The sequence below is a fragment of the Agelaius tricolor genome, unplaced genomic scaffold (assembly GCF_023055355.1).
Source record: "Agelaius tricolor isolate 1412-34295 unplaced genomic scaffold, bAgeTri1.0.p SCAF_29, whole genome shotgun sequence".
NCBI classification, from domain to species: Eukaryota; Metazoa; Chordata; class Aves; order Passeriformes; family Icteridae; genus Agelaius; species Agelaius tricolor.
The window spans coordinates 996,760-1,011,983 of record NW_027269289.1 but is presented as its reverse complement, the minus strand read 5'-3'; the positions used below and the strand labels follow the sequence as shown (position 1 = coordinate 1,011,983).

The 15,224-nt window shown below is 44.3% G+C and overlaps 1 long non-coding RNA gene across 1 annotated transcript; it reads left to right on the top strand.

The window, feature by feature from the left end:
• Positions 1-5,036: 5,036 nt before the first annotated feature.
• On the top strand, positions 5,037-12,781 carry LOC139600978 (uncharacterized). Its single transcript, XR_011682740.1, has 4 exons — positions 5,037-5,355; positions 7,031-7,108; positions 8,984-9,025; positions 10,297-12,781. It is a non-coding gene; the product is annotated as an uncharacterized lncRNA (long non-coding RNA).
• Positions 12,782-15,224: the final 2,443 nt, after the last annotated feature.

Sequence of the window (15,224 nt, the reverse complement as noted above, 5' to 3'; positions counted from 1 at the left end):
GGGAGGGAGAGAGAGGGAACATGAATCAGATGCTGTTAGGAAAAAAACTTGCCTGTGGTGGAAAATCCGATAGAACAAGTCAACATGAAGAGAGAGCATTTTGCTTTCACAATATCCCTCCTGGAGCCACAGTCCTTTTTGATCACACCACAAGCAAGAGAACAGCACAAAACACTAGGCTGTGTCCAGTTTTTGGTTGGACCAGCAAACGGAGGGAGTTCCAGGCTCCACTACCACTCGCTGCTTGGGGAACAGAACCTCTCCAGGCTACATTCCAAATGCTGCGCACACCCTGCTGGCTAGAAACAACCCCTTGTTTAAGAAGCTGTTGGCAGGAGCTCTACCGAAAGAGCGGCATCTTAATGGCAACTTTGTTTCAAAATCAACTTCATTCCAAAGGAAGAACAGAAAGCACCCAGCAACTCCAAACCCAGGTATGGTGCACCTGGGGAAAACTTCGACTTAGGTGCCAAGTGGGTTAAAAAATACCCATAAGAAGCCACAGAATGCAGAGTGCAAACTGCAGCAACCACTTGCTGTATAATTTTGGCTGTGCTGAACATGTCTTCAGACTGTACCCTTGCAAGGACACCCATCAGGGCTGGGCTGGCTGCTGAAAATGCCTCGGGCAGGTGGATCCTCTGGCAATGAGCAGGTGCCCCAGAGCCACTCTGGATACTGAGGCTTCTGTGCCCCACAGCCATGGGAACCCAACAAGGACACGCCAATGTTCCCATGACATCACAGCAGCAGCTCACCCAAAAACTGCCTGGAAGCTTCCCCTGTCTCACCAAGGAGCACAAAGAATCCTCAGAGGGCATAATCTATTGCTCAAAGGCTCCAAGAGGAACTCAGAAAATGCAGCAAACGAGGACACCCCACAACCCAGCCTGAACACTGAGAAGAAAAAAAGATGTGACCAAACCAAAGGAAACATTACCTCTGGTCATTGATGTTTCTGACTAAAACCAGCAAGACTTGTTCCATCTGGGATCTTTGTTCTAGTTCTAAAATCAAGCAAGGTTCTCTACTGTAAATGTACAGAAAGCAGGAACTTGGGGAAAAGTAGGCTAAGAGTGCCAAAGCCAATGGACTCACAAGGGGATCCCTGCCCTCCTGACACTCAACTGCCATCTCTCATTTAGCCCCACAACCTCCTGCGAAGGGCCTCCATCCACACATTCCATCACCAGACAGAGCTCCTCATTGACTAGGTTATCCAGCATCACTAAGGCTACAGCAGGGAGTGCTGCCGGGATATGGTAGAGCACTGTGGGTTTCCTGGGATCCTTTTAGTATCTGGCTGAGAGGAATGGCATGGATGGAATCAGGACAGTACACAGATCACCAGCCCCGCTCTGAGCAATGCTTTCTCCTGCTGTGTGGGAACCATGTGATGACTGATACTGGGACTCCTCTGGGTTTGGCTCCCACAGTGAGTTAGACACTGGGCTGAGGGAAGGGGTCCCATGTAACCCAGCACAGGCATTTCTCTTTGAAGAGGGGGTTCTGAAGGGAGAAAGGAGAAGAAGAGACTTTCCTGTCTCCCGAGATTCCCCCTCCTCATTCAGCAGGCATACCCCAATCAATCAGTACAAGAGTTCATATGATTGCTTACATGCCAGGGAGCACAAGCCACTTAAAACTGAAGCCTCCCAGAGCCCAGCCCTACCTGCCCATTTTGAAGGTGTGGGGTAATGGAATTTCAGTAGGAGTTGACCCAGAATGATACTTTGCCCCTTCTGGATTTCTCACAGCCTTAGAATTTGTGTGAGATCTCTGTCCCCAACACCCACTCACCCTTCAAATGCACACACATGCCTGGCAACAATTGAGGTTCACTGGAGTGGTAGCTGTTACCCTTTGAAACAGGAGCTGTTGCCTTTTGCTGAGTGCTTAACTCCCTTCTAACTATTAGAAAGTGAGTGAGTAAAGGAAATTACCCTGGAGGAAGAGGACCAGAACCTTGGAAAAGGATGAAATACATCTGGATTACAAATGAAATCTATTTAATTTATTTATTTATTTAGTACTAATCTATTATTATAAACAAAAACATGTTTCTGAACTGAAGCTGCTCACAATACTGGAAAGATTTTTCAGTTGCTGTATTATTTAAAGGATGTCCACAGCCTGTGGAGCAGCTCAGCTCTCTGCCCACAGGGGTGCAGCACCCCGAGCTCCCCCAGAAGCCACAAGAGGACTAGGGAGAAGGGCAGACATCCTCAGTAGTGACACCATCACTCCACTATTCTCCCTCCTCTGCTCCTGTGGAGACTTGGGATGGCCAAATTCCCTCCGGTTGTGTGTTTCTTAGCAGGGCCACAATTCCCCTCCGGAGCAACCTATGCCCAGTTTGGCTGGGGGATGGGGTGATGAGTCCTGTCCCAGGAAGAGGCACCAAGGCCGGGCTGCCACTTCTTGCTCCAAGTGCCTCCTTTCTGCCAGGCTCTGTGGGTGTTGAGGCTGCTCTGGGCTCTGCCAGGGCTCTGTTGGGGCTCAGCTCTCGGCCAGGCTGGGACCGCTCCCCCTCACATTGCTCCAGGCATCTGAATCACACCAGGAGAAAAGGGAAACTTGCAAGGGAGTTGAGGTTTAATAGAGTTTTTATTCAAAAAGTCCTAACTAGCACAACAAAAAGCTGTCCTCAAGTGCTGCATCTCCTCTGCACCCACGTGTCCTGCCTCCTCCATGCCAGCTCTTGCTCTTCAGTTGCTGCTTGCAGGCCACGAGGAGCTGGCAAAGACCCATGGCAGGCACCATGGACAGGTTTTAAATGCCAAGTTCAATATATCTTCAACTACTTAATTTGGTAGTAGAATTAACCTTTCTTCTGTGGATACTGACAGCCTGGTCAGAGAGAGAAAGCCAGATAAACTTTCCCAGGAATTGTTCTGGGGAGTTTTGAGAAGGCTGAGAGTAAGGATTGAAACAATCTTGCAGCTGGTGTTTTAAACAACAGTTGTTTCTCATAAAATGGCTTACCAAAGGGTGGTTCCGAATTAACCAATGGGTGACAGGTATTATTAAGAACCAATCAGGTTCTGGGTGAATGATGATGGTTATAAATATAGGGAGGTTGTAATAAAGTAAGCTTTTATGCCTTCTGAAAATGCATGGAGTGTGTCACTTATTTTTCCATTCCTGACTCAAGTGACATTCCTCAAAAAATAACCCCTGCTTGCCATTTTTAAAACACTAACATAGTGTGAATTTGCCATATCTTATACATGTTATGTTTACCTGAAAAATATTTTCAAGAGAAAAACACATTTACTATTTATTATGTCTTTCAGTTTTCATAAGGAAAACTGGTTGGCTTTGTTTTGCTCTGTTACTGCAGGCTTCAGACCCACTACTTGCAGATGTGTTCCATTGCACAGAATAGAAGAATCTACCGCAGAGAATGAAGGGTAACAGTTTAAAATTAATCCTATTTGTATTATTACTTGTGTCCCTTATTAAAACCCTCTCAAAGGGCTGGGTTTGCAAGCTGGAGGATGTTGAGAGTTTTTTGCAGATTGAGGAGTTCTTGCTAGACAATGGCCATATTCAGACGATGCACAATCCAGCCTGCTTGTAATAATGGACATACTCAGAAATGCGGTCGGTATATCCTTGAAAAAGATACAAGAAGAAGAGTCATCAGGACTCAGCAAGTTTGTCAGCAAGCTTGGGAAAGTAAGAAAAAAGTGAGTCATGGGTGGGCCAGACGACCACAGCAAGACGCGTGAAAAATTAGGTGATCCAATCAGCTAGGATTAACCTAGCTAGATGTATTAGCTAGAGACGTGTGGACAGTAGAGATTTATTATAAATACAGTCTTTTTAGGGATAATAAATTTGGCTTCACTGGATCATATTGGTCATGGTGTGATGCCCCTGAACCTCCGCACCCCGCATTTCTGGTGGAGAACACAGGCAGGCCCAATGTCGTAGCACTAAAGGGACTTGAGGTCAGCAATTTGGCTGCTGTGCAGAGGATCGGAGCAAACCCTCGAGGACCACAGAAGCCGGTCGAAAGTATCCTCACTGCCCCAGGGAGAGGAAAAGGTTACTGGAGCTCCAGTTGTAGATGACTTGAATCTCGGCCTGATCAAGGTGAGCAGCCAGGGAGGAGATGAGGTCTGAACATGAAAGGGAATGTGTTCAGAAACTCCTCCAACATGTCCTCTATAAGAGAAAACAAAAGTATAATGCTTCCAATTCGAAGGGACTATTACACTGGGTTTGGGACCATAATCTCATAGCAGGAGCACAGGTTGCTTTTGAGATTTCGACATGGGAAGCTGTGGGGCGGATGTTGTGGGCCTGTATTGCATCTGGCAGGAGTGAGGCAAAAGAGGCGTCTAAATATGCTACTTTGTGGAAAACTGTCATAGAGGTGTTGCAAGCCTTAAAGGCAGAGAGGAAAGCTGCTGCTGCAGCTGGTGCAGCCATTGCCTCTGAATCAGAACAGCCTCAGGCACTTCTGGCAACTTCAGTTCAGCAACTGTTTTCTATCACCTTAGATATTCCCACACGCAGCCCACAACCCCTCAGCTCAGAACTGAGCATTACACTGACTCCTCCTCCAGCTCAGAGTGAGAATGAGGAAGCCGCTGCTTCTTCGGGGGGGGGGGGGTTAGTCTGCAGAGCAAAGGACAGTTGTACTCGGAGTGAAGAAACTGTTGATAACAGTAACTTAGAAACTAAACATGATGTAAGTGAAAAGGATAAGGAAAGAGATGTTTTTATGAATAATACTTCTATTGAAGAGGATTTAAAATCTTTAGTGGACAATTTGCAAAAGTTGGTAATTCAACGAAAGGATTCAGTTGTCCCCAAAAGAGACTATTCTTTTGAGAAAATGGACTTGCCAATGATAGTAGGTTCAGACAGACAACCAGGAAAGCAGTTACCACCCTCTCAGTTTGTCTCTGAGCCAGCATTCAAGCCGGTTAAATGAAATCCTCCCTCTCATGCTGTAAAAAATGTGGAATTAGAGTTGGAATGTGACCCTGAAATAGAAGCAGCTCAGAAACGAAAGTGGAAGGGAGTTATTACAGAAGCTATTGTAGAAGGGACTTTTCTCTCAAATGATGTAGAGGCTTTTCCTGTAGTAACTAAAGCTGCAGGTAGAGTTTCGGAGCCTGCGGCTGCGCGGCTAGAGAGGAGGAGGGTCGACCTCCTCAAACGCCCAGGCTAGCAGGCCAGCACCACCAGCAGATCAGGGGGCACTACCCCTTGAAGCTGTGCTTCAGGGCAGCACCTAAGGAGAGCACCCTGTGCCGTAGCAGCTGTGCCTCCTTGTGATTGGACGTGGCCGCTTCTAGCTGTGTCCGGCAGGAAATAAAGAGAGGACTCTTCAGTTGGGTAAGTCCGGGTTTAATGTGGATCGCAGTGAATCAAGCAACAGAAGAGCCCCGAGGTCGGGGCAACAGTAACTTATAAAGGGAAGGGGGTGTGGAGGAGGAGCAAATCCTTGGACAAATGGGGTTACAACAGGGAGTGGGATGATACAGACTGACATAAGAAACAAACCTATAGGAACAAGTCAACGGAGGGGCCCTGGCCCCAAGGCCAGTGACCCTGCGCCCTGACTAGAAGGTTCTGGAGAAAGAGGTGGGGGCGCAGAGTGACTGGCAGGGCACCAAGGAGACGTTCAAAGAAAAGATACATTGGTTGTTGCGGCAACCGGGGAGGGAACTAGAAAGAGATACAATGGTTACTAAGCAACTAGGGATAATGGGCAGCATGAGGGAGGGGAGAAGAACCAGGGCAGAACCATTAAAACTTAGGGGGAACAGAGCAAACACCTTTCGATTGGAAGATTTTAGAAAGGTTAAGAGCTGCAATTTCACAATTTGGTTTAAAATCCCAACTTGCACAGTCACTTCTACAGTATATTTTTACATCTAACACATTTATTCCAGCTGATGTGTATACCCCAGTAAGACTTATAATGCCACTCCATCAGCAGGTGATGTTTCATAAAATCTGGGAGAAAAAGTGTGCTCAGGAAGCAGCAAGACCTAGAGTTCAGGGTGATCCTCTGTATGGTTTAACAGCACAACAGCTACTTGGCCAAGGGCCCTGGGCTACTGCCACTGCCCAGGCTAGGAGCATTGATCAAGTCTTACAGATGAGCCAACAACTAGCATATAATGCTATCCTTGCACTTCCAGATGGGTTATGTACTGAGTCTTTTACACAGATTTGCCAAGTAATTAATGAGGACTTTGATAAATTTGTAGACAGATCGCATGAAGCTATCTATGATCATCCTGATTTGGATTCAGACACAAAGATAAAATTGTTTAATATGTTTGTTTTTGACAATGCTAAAGATAAAACTTGGCAGATTTTGGGAACATTAAGGAAGGGAGCTGCTGTTACAGAAATGCTGGAACTAATGGCTAGAACTACAGAGAGAGAAAAAGCAGCCTGTGGAGCTGCTGCAGTACAGGATGCAGTAAAACCATTACTTTCTAAACTGCAAAAGAGCGCCAGAGGAAAGAACATTAAGTGCTTTGGATGTGGTAAAATCGGACATGTTAGGAGTCAGTGTCACTCTGCAACTATGAAAAAAAAAATTGTTCTATCTGCAAAAAAGATAACCACAATACTAAAGAATGTCGGTTCCAGGGAAATGGGTCTCAGAAAGCCTTCTCTCCAGGCGTCACAAAAAATGTATGGATAGCTCAGCCTCCCATGGAGGAGGAGGAGGACTTTACTCACTCAGATTGTCAACTACTGGAAGCACCAGAGTGGATGTGGAAACTGCAGTAGACGTCACCATCACAGACTCTGCTGTACACCTGATAGATACTAATGTAAAAGGACTCTTGGGGGATGGGCTTAGTGCCTTTCTGTTAGGGAGATCATCTGCCAGTAAAAAGGGATTGGATGTAATTCCTGGGGTTATTGATGCAGACTATCAAGGGGTTGTTAAAATTATGGTTTGAACATTTTTCCATCCTGTATCTATTCCCAAAAGGTTCACAAATTGCTCAGCTTGTTCCTTTTAAGTCTTGTGTCCCCTGTACAGGCTACAAGGAACAGAGAACAGGAAGCTTTGGTTCCACAGGTAAACCAGAAGTATATTGGGCCATGGGCATCACAAGAGGTAAACCAGACAAACAGTTAACCCTGACACATCCTAATGGTGATTTTATTACTAAGAAACTCATAATTGACACTGGAGCAGATGCAACCATCATTTCAAACACAATATGGCCAAAAAATTGGGCATTTGTAGATCCTAATTTAGGCATTGCAGGTATTGGAGGGACTCAGGCAACTCAGATGAGCAGGGAAGTAATTACTTTTACTTTCCCAGATGGAGTGAATGTGTCTACAAGGCCTTATGTCATGCAAACTCCTGGTACTTTACTAGGTTTGCTTGGTAGGGATCTGTTAAGTCTACTAAATTGTTACGCAGCCTTTTTAGCAGCAGCCACTGAGGGGCAGCTGATCCTCAAAATTAGCTGGACCACTGATACACCTGTGTGGATTGATCAGTGGCCGCTGTCAAAGGAAAAGCTGCTCATAATCCAACAATTAGTGCAAGAACAGCTTGAGGAAGGGCACATAAAGCCATCCACTAGCCCTCGGAACACTCCAATTTTTGCCATCCCGAAAAAGAGTGGGAAATAGAGGTTGCTACATGACTTACGTGCTGTTAATGCAGTAATGCTAAGTATGGGTGCCTTGCAACCTGGTCTTCCATCTCCTACTATGATACCTGAGTCATGGAATCTATTGATCTCAAAGATTGTTGTTTCACCATTCCCTTGCATCCACATGACATGAGTCATTTTGCCTTTTCTGTTCCATCTATCAATAAGGCAGAACTCTACAGAAGGTATGAAGGGGTTTGTTTGCCACAAGGCAAGAAAAACTCCCCTATGATGTGTCAAATTTATGTCGCTTGGGCATGAGAACCTGTTCAGCAGCAATTTCCTGAGTATATCATCTATCACTACATGGATGATATATTAGTTTCTGAAAAACAATTAGACTCTGTAACTGTTCTAAAAACCATGACAGTTTTGCTAGAGGAAAGGGGTTTGAAAATTGCTCCTGATAAGGTGCCATCTTCTGCTCCTTGGAAATATCTTGGGTGGCAGATCAGTCTGTAGTGAAACCACAGAAACTCACCATTACCACTGAGATTAAAACTGTACATGATGTCCAGAAGTTAGTGGGGGATATTCAATGGATTAGAACTATTTGTGGGATAACTAACGAAGAACTTGAACCATTAATACAGTTACTAGGTACCTCAACTCGGGCAGATGAATGCCGGACCCTGGATAAAAAACAACAGCAGGCCTTGGATCACATTGCCACAAAGGTTGCACATCGTCTGATCAAGGATGTTCCAGTTCAATTGATGATCATCAATCAGAGCAAGGAGGATGACAATTATGCCAAGCATCCTCTCGCCTTGATTTGTCAATGGGTTAAAACTTGGGCTAATCCTTTCGTTATTTTGGAATGGGTATTTTTACCTGTAAAACAATTTAGAACTATTACCACTCGACTGGAACTTTTTGCTCATTTGATTATGAAAGGCAGAGGGAGAATATTGGAAATCTGGGGACATGAACCATATGCAATTGTAGTACCATTGGCTAACTGGTATCTTGAATGGGGAATTAGGCATTCTGTTTCTTTACAGATAGCTTTGGCTGGATATGATGGTAAAGTTCACAATACTTATCCACGGCACCGGGTATTATCTTTATTGGAGCATCAGCGTCTGGAGGACAGACCCTGGAGATCTGTCCGATGTCTGGGCAGACAGTATTTACAGATGCAAGTAAAAAGTCAAAAAAGGCTGCCTGCGCTTGGCAGCAAGACAAAGTGTGGAAAAAGCATGCCATTTTTGGAGAGGTAAAAGATACGTTGCAGACACTAGAATTGAAAGCTGTGATTTGGGCTTTTGAAAATTGGAATAATGAGGCCATTAACATTGTTTCTGATTCACTTTATGTAGTTAGCTGTGTCCAACGCCTTGAAAGAGCAGTACTTAAAGGAGGTGAGTAATGAGCATTTGTATTCCCTTTTAAGCCAATTGCTTAAAAACCTAAATCAATGAGGGCAGGAATACTTTATTACTCATGTTCGTAGTCATCAAGCTCTCCCTGGTCTGTCTGAAAGTAACACTCGAGCTGATCAGTTAGTAGCCACTGTCTGGCCAATGTCAAACTGATAAATTTCAGCAAGCTAAAACTTCCCATGCATTTATTTATCAATCTGCAAAAATGTTGGTTAAACAATTTGGTATTCTGTCGTGAACGGCGGGAGAAATGCGACACACCATATGCGATGAATAGCAAATCCCGAAGTTTATTGAAACCCCACACATATTTATATTGGTGTTAATGAAGCTTATACATATTGCAAAAGCTGAGCTCATTATTGGTTAAAGCACACTTAGATCAACTACACCTACTTCTATCTTCTAACAATTATTTTGCTTCTATATTTGCATTCTTCTAACTTTTCTACCTAAGATAACTACATTTTCTGGCAAGCGATTTTCTCCCCCGTCTTCTCTTTTCAGGGAAGGTCACTGTGACCTTCGTCAGTAATTGGGCACTGGTTGCTCAGTTCCCAGCTTGTTTCCCCTATCCTTATCCATTGGTATCACATCGAAATGTCCTTTCTCAGCTAACCAATTATCCAAAAAGCTCTCTACAGTATTCCCCTTACTGATGCTTCTGGTATTGTGCGATCTTGTCCTGATGTCCTGATTGTCAATGAGATGGCATTGGTTTAGGCACTGGTGTTAACCCTAGGGGTACTCAACCCTTGCAATTATGGCAAATGGATGTAACTCCTGTAGCAGAATTTGGTCAGAAAAAGTTTGTACATGTTTGTATTGATACCTATTTCCCTTAGCAATTAATACTGATAATGGTCCTGCTTACTGTTCCTTAAGATTCAAATGTTTCTGTAATTTATGGGGCATTCGACATGACACTGGGATTCCTCACAATCCTACTGGTCAGGCAATTATTAAGTGTGCCCATCAGACATTCACGGGCATGCTGCAAAAACAAAAAGGGAGAACTACAGGGTTATCCCCTGAGGAAAAAACAGCTAAAGCCATTTTTGTGCTTAATTACCTTAGAACAGGAGATAGGGAAGATGCACCTATTCTTGTGCATCATGCCCTCACACATAATCCAAGTGAGGAATTGCCTGATGGTATTCAGGTCATGTTCAAAAGTCCAGAAACAGAGGTATGGGAAGGACCAGCTACAGTAAAATTAATAGGAAGAGGTTATATGTGCTTACTTACAGATAAAGGCATTCATTGGATTCCAGCCAAGTGGGTGAAGCCCTATCTGAAACCACCATCATCAACCCATGCCGTGTCCAGAGGCGGAGAATCGGCAAAAGCACTGATTCCAGACAGCCCTGAATCCGATTCTTCAGCACCTAACAGCTGAACAACAGTCGGAATATCTATCAAGTTTGCTGTATGCTGAGGGAGTACCAGCAACTCCACATAGGCTTAATACACACGGGTTAGATATACACAGACTTCTTTTACCTTCATTTTCATCACAAGTTGTAAATCAGATAGAAAATGCTTGTTATCTGCATGGTTGTGCATGTAAACCGTGGCTTAAGGCTCATTGTGTAAAGTGTAACTTAAAAACCTGGCGACAAGTTCATCAAGAACATAATTTAGCAGTAGTTCGAGGGAAAAAGCAAAAATTTAGGCCTATTAACCTAATATGCAATAACTGCTTTCACATACTTAACATTATTACCCCAAAAGTAGCATTAGCTAAATTTTTAGGGCATAACTCAGGAGGATATCAGAGTTTTCTCCAGGATGTATCTTTGATAGAAGTATATGAGCAAAGATTGTTACTGTGGGTGCAGTTTAACCTTGCTTTAATTGCTATAGTAAACCAAATTGTACTAGAGAACAAGATAATTGCTACTGAATATGGAGCAGGAATAGCAATACCACAAATACATCACTTTAGAGATTTTGAGTGGGAACAGGCTAAAGCAATTTGGGCAAAGCACAGGCGTGATGGACAACAGCAACAATGGCAGCAGTCTGGCAAATATTGACAATGTTGCTCAGTGTAGTGATTAAGGAAATGCAGGGAGTATACAATATAGATCAGTGAGCTAACATGTGGGTTACATGGGCTAACAGAACAGGGCAAGAATCTTTCTGCTTATCACTAGCTATGCTAGCTTCCATTTCACACCTGTTTAATTGGAATTCTCTTAGACTCAATGGAAGAATTCAGAAATTGGACCAGAGCTCAAATTTATGGCAACTTAAGTAAGGCCTGGTCAAATTCGCGTACTAATCAAAATAAGATTATCACAGAAAATTGGTGTGAAAAACAAAAAATCCCTAGAAATCCTTTAGGAGCTCAGGCATTTACAATCACTCAAGGTTTAAATACTGCAAGTCAGGAACGACAGGAACTGGATATTCTGGGATCAGTGCCAGGAAATTATTGTTTGTTCTTTGAGTACTACAAAGGTAAAGGGCTGATTAGGGAGAAGTCAGGAAAACCTGGAGATGATAGCACTTGGATATCTCCTGTTTCTTTGTGGTATTACAATACCACAGCATACTGTGCCAATTGGGCATGGTCTGTATCCTTAAAACAAAAATCAGCAAGCATGTTACCTCCTGGAATTTTTCTCATTTGTGGAGATAGAGCTTGGCCTGCAATTCCTCAGAAAGCATTAGGAAGACTGTGCTATTTTGGGAAATTGACACTGTTTGCCTCTAGCATTCAACAGATGCTTGATATCAGGCACAAATTCCAACATCCAAAACGTAGTGTGCATTTATTAGGCTCAGACTGTAAGGATAATGTAGAATTGTGGAATAGGTCTTCGGTTATACTCGCATCACTTTTTACACCAGGAATAGCTTCATCACAGGCCCTTACACAATTAAAACGATTGGCTTGTTGGAGAGGAAAACAAATTAACATTACATCTGAAATGAATACTGAATGAGCTTACTACTGATGTAGGTAGCATACGCCAGGCTGTGTTACAGGATAGGGCTGCTATAGATTTTTTGTTGCTAGCACAAGGACATGGGTGTGAAGATTTTGAAGGGATGTGTTGCATGAATCTCTCTGACCAGTCTGAATCTATTCACAAAAAACTGTCATTGCTTAAGGAGAATATGAAAAAGCTCACAGTTGTTGAGAATTCTTTTGATGAGTGGCTAAAATCCTGGGGAATAACAGGCTGGCTGAAGGACTTAGTACGCTTTGGCATTATGATACTTCATATTGTTTTTTCAGTTCTGCTTATAGTGCCTTGCTTATTACGCTGTGTGCAAAAAATAATTGACCGTGCTTTTAAATCAGTCTGGCTTGTGCAAAAACAAAACCGGGGAATTGTTGAAAGTTTTTTGCAGATTGAGGAGTTCTTGCTAGACAATGGCCATATTCAGACGATACACAATCCAGCCTGCTTGTAATAATGGACAATGGACATGTTCAAAACAATGAATAATGGACATATTCAGAAATGGGGTCAGTATATCCTTGAAAAAGATACAAGAAGAAGAGTCATCAGGACTCAGCAAGTTTGTCAGCAAGCTTGGGAAAGTAAGAAAAAAGTGAGTCATGGGTGGGCCAGACGACCACAGCAAGACGCGTGAAAAATTAGGTGATCCAATCAGCTAGGATTAACCTAGCTAGATGTATTAGCTAGAGACGTGTGGACAGTAGAGATTTATTATAAATACAGTCTTTTTAGGGATAATAAATTTGGCTTCACTGGATCATATTGGTCATGGTGTGATGTCCCTGAACCTCCGCACCCTGCAGGAGGATGAAGTACAGTGAATTTCTCTGTACTTCAATGCTGTAGCCCCATCTCACCAGATGCAGAAAGAGGCCAGAATCCAGCATTTTGCCTGTGAATTTGGGGTCCTGGCCTTGCCCCAAAGGAAAGACAGGATGTTTCCTGCAATGTCTGCATGGAACGGGCAAAACAGATAGGGAAGTGTTTGCAGGGCGGGAATATTGGGGTTTCTGTCAGCAGGATCCTTGTTTAGCTTCAGGCTGGGCTGGGCAGCAGTTCCATCTGCAGCTTCCATGTGCTGTTCTAGCAGCTGCTGCTGGGGACTCTGAGGGAAGAGGCCATGGGAGGGATGGAAATGCTGCATGGACAGCACCAGTCCACGCGGCCAGGAATAAGGAATAAGCTTTGCCTTCCTGGCTGGTGAAATGAGGCTCCTTTAGTGCAAGAGGAGGCAAAGAAAAAGTTCAACAGTTCAAGGAAAAATGTAGAAAATTGGAAGCCTCTCGAAATGCCACACACATTAATCTGTTAGCTCTTCACTGTCAGTCCTTGTAAAAAGCCTTTCCAGTTTTCCGTTGAATTCCAGGGCCCACAGCTGGGCTTCAGAGTTCAATTGATTTTTATTTTCCAGGTTTTTAAACACAGCTCTGGATTGGGTATCTCTTGTCCTTTGTTCTGCTCTCCTGAGATTGAAAAAGGTTCTGTGCTCCTTTGAGCCACATCTTGAGGGGTGGTTAGCAACCATGGAATCCTCTGGGAAAGCACTTGATTGATTTCAGGGCCTGGCTGAAAAGCTCAGCCTGAAGAAAGAACTGTTCCAGATGCCTCTGTCCATGTCCAGCTCCTCACAGCTGAGTCCCTAAACACACAGGGTGGTTTATAGGGATTTATTTTCCCCTCCTGTTCACTTGGAGGTGTATTGGCGCTACGATGCCCAACGTCTGGGAAGAATGATGTGCAGAACTCCATGATATCAGAAGGCTAATTAATTACTTTATTACACTATATTATACTATAACTATATTACACTAATGAGAACTATCACAAACTAACTAACTGGAAAACCCGTGACTCCTGCACAAGAGTCCTGCCCGAGAGTCCCAATACACACATGTGGATCCAATTGGTCAATGAATCCAAAACACCATCACCAGAATCTAATCAAGCAATCACCTCGGGTAAACAATCTCCAGAACACATTCCACATGGGCACAAATACAGGAGCAGCAAATGAGATAAGAATTGTTTTGATCATTCTTTTCTCTGCTTCTCTCAGGAGAATCCTGAGAAGCTAAGTCTCTCTTAGGGCATGTGAATACCACAGAGGTGATTTTGTGATCCTTTAAAGAAACATCTGACCAGCCCCTGCCCCCATTTCATTTTATTCTCTGTACTTTGGAGTTGGCCTGCTGGGTTTGACATAGAAATTGGTAGTGTCTACCCTTTCTTTCCCCCAGCCCTCAATTGCAACTTGTATTAAATACTGCAAATGGCCTTATTTATCTGGAAGGGAAGATGTGAGGTGGAGAAAGTTAACAGGATTTGTTTTCATGAACCTTGTGATAGCAAAGAAAAATTATGATTTTGGTGTGGTGCTGCATGTTGGAATTTGGGGGTTGTTTCTTCTTATTATTATTTATGAGTATTACTTTTCATTGTTAAGACTTTTAAATCTTAGACATTATTAACAATGGCTGGATGTAACTCATTAGGAAAATTCCCTTGCTTTTCCCACCGGAATTAAACTGTACAGTCAACTCCAAATTGCCAGTGGATTCTGAAGATGGAAAATCCTGTTAATGGTGGGTTTGGTGTGGTTTGGAGCTGGAGAAGGATCTCATCCCCTCCCAGAGGTGTCCCAAGCCTGCTCTGCTACTATATCTGCGCTCACAGCCCCTCATGGCTGCCTTGCCCGGGGGACATGGTGGGACCCCTCTCCTGCCAGGCCTGCCTCATGGCCCCATAGAATCTCTCATGGCCCTTCATGGCTCTTCATTTCCCCTCACATCTCCTCATGGCTTATCACAGCCCTCATGGCCCCTCACTTTCCCTCACAACCCCCACACTCCGTCATGGTCCCTCAGCTCATGGCTTCTCATAGCCCCTCCCAACTTCCACAGTCCCTCGTGGCCCTTCATGGCCTCTCACAGCCCCTCACAGCCTGTCAGGGCCTTCACAGGACCTCAGGGCCCCTCACAGCCCCTCATGGCCTTCATAGCAGCTCAGGGCCACTCACAGCCCCTTATGGCCTTCAGAGCATCTCAGAGCCACTTACAGCCCCTCATGACCCCTCACGGCCCTGATCACCCCTCACAACACCTCATGGCCCCTTCACAGCCCCTCACGGCCCCTCACAGCCCCTCGCAGCCCAGGCACAGGGCTCCTCCCAAAGGGAGAGGAATTGGGCCCTGCTTGTTCTT